The sequence below is a fragment of the Pteropus alecto genome, unplaced genomic scaffold (assembly GCF_000325575.1).
Source record: "Pteropus alecto unplaced genomic scaffold, ASM32557v1 scaffold326, whole genome shotgun sequence".
In the NCBI taxonomy this organism is placed as follows: Eukaryota; Metazoa; Chordata; class Mammalia; order Chiroptera; family Pteropodidae; genus Pteropus; species Pteropus alecto.
The window spans coordinates 1,206,066-1,208,342 of NW_006438873.1; positions in this window are offsets into that span (position 1 = coordinate 1,206,066).

The window sequence follows — 2,277 nt, forward strand, 5'->3', positions numbered from 1 at the left end:
AGGGGCACCCGGACCACCCCTCCCTCCCCACTGCCCCCCCCCAGTCCCCCCACACTGGTTAGCAACTGCTCACCCAGTACTGTCTGAAGGCAGGACCACTTGGAAAAGGAGGCATAGGACATTGGCCAGAAGAATTGAGACTGGGGGGACCCCTGCCAGCTGCCCCCTTGGTACACACTGGACACCACCACCTCTTTGGAACTGCCAGACCCTGGGGGTCCCCAGTGAGCAAAGGTCCATCCTTGCCCCTTTGTCTGTCTGTGAATAAATGTGAGTTCATGAAACGGGAGAGAGTGAGGCTGTCTGTGGAGGTGGGGGCTGTGGGGCAGAGGTCTGGCCAAGGCTGGGTTTGTCCAGCAGGCTCTGAGCTTGGGTTCTGAGTGAGAAGGACACAGAGCTTGGCCAAGGGAGATGCTCAGGAGAAAAAAAGGAGTGAGAGAAGAAAGGTCACCATCTGGCCAGCCCATAGAATCCTGTGTGCCTTCATTCAGCAAACACTTCCCAGGCACAGTGGGCTGCTACAGAGAAAGCCACTGCTCCTGAGAGGAGCTGGAATTCTAAGTCGGCTCTGTCCAGCACGGTTCAGCCACACCTGAACTGTGTTTCCTTTTGAATTGAGAATAAGTAAGTTAGTTTAAAGGAAAGTGGTTTAAATTAAGTCACACGATTTCAAATGCCCAGTAGCCCTCTGTGCCTGGTGGCTACCCTATTGGATGGTGGAGATCTAGAACATTCCATCATCACAGCAAGGTCTACTAGATAATAAACTGATTTGCAATATAGCATCAGGTATTGATAAGGGCTCCTGAGAAAACGACAGGACACTGATGACACAGCAGGACTGAGAAGGCAGGACCTCCAGTGAGGTGACATTTGATGTGAATGAAGAACCAAGCTAGGGGACAGCTAGGGCAAAGGCCGTGAGGTGGGTGGGCACCGTATATCTGAGAAACAGCAAGAAATTGAGGGCAAGAAGGGTTGTTTTCTACAAGTCCTCTAAGTGTTTTCTTTTTTTTTTCCCCCATTTGCTCTGCTCCTGGGAGTGGAGGGAAAAGGCTGTGTCCAAGCCAATCTTCCTTAAATCCTTTCTCATTCCTTTTATGAATGTCCTACCTTCCCTCAGAGCCTCATGGCTCTCTCTGCCCTGTGCAAAAAATGACATTGACCACTTAGGTATCTTCACACCTACAAGGCCAAGGAAGAAAGTGGTGAAATCATCCCTGTTTTCCAGGGCAACTAAGTGAGGCTCCAGGACAGAAGGTGTTTTCCCTGGTGTGACAAAAAGATTAGGCCGGGGGTGGGGCTGGGAGGGAAGCCAGGAAGATGATGATCGAGAGTTAGGGAGGGAGGTGACCATCACTCAGAGCCTTGCAGAATCCCCTCTGTCCAAGATTTAATACATCTTGGCTGAACCCTTGGAACAGTGCCTGACACGCAGTAAGCACTCAGTATGTGTTAGCCTGTATGATTACCATTCTGCTCCCTACCACCCACCCAGGCCTGGATGTTGAGAGCAGAGTGATGGTGAGCCCAGCTGCGCACCTGCCCTCATGAAGCTTATAGACCAACAGAAGAGATGGATAATAATCAAATATTGGCACAAAGAAATTAGGGTTTCCAAATGGGACCAGGTCTCCAGTGAACTAGATCCTATGGGAAGCTGTGACTTAGCCAAGAGAAATGAGGGACTGGGGTATGCTTTCATTACATCAAAGCTACTTCCCTCTACAGGACCCCTCAGTGGCTCCCTACTGCCGCATCCAAGTGTGAGCCACCATTCAGTGAGCACCTACCATGGCCAGACACCCTTTCAGCACAATCTCATGGACAAAACCCATTCAGGGAGATTAAATACCCCTATTTATAGAAGAGGCAAACTGAGGGGTCAAGCTAAGAAGTTATGTGTCCTACTTCTGCAATCACTACCATGAACCGAGCCTTTTGTAGTAAATGAGTTACTTCGTGACGAGGACAGAGGACAGCATTTGGCACCCGGGAGGAGGTTACTGCTATTGATGCTTTGTTATTGTTATTCTCCCAGGCTGGTGCAGACATGATTTCAGGGAACCCTCACCACCCTGCCGGGAACTAGGAAACACCCTCAGCATTTTCCAGAGGTGAAAACGGCACTCAGAGAGGAAGCTCCTTGTCTAGAATCTCATAGCTCGGAAACGGCGGGATTTGTATCCAGGCTGGAACAGCTGCACACCCTGAACCCTTAACCAGGCCAATATTACCCTCATGATCTGCTCCCAGCCATATCACCCACCTTTCAAG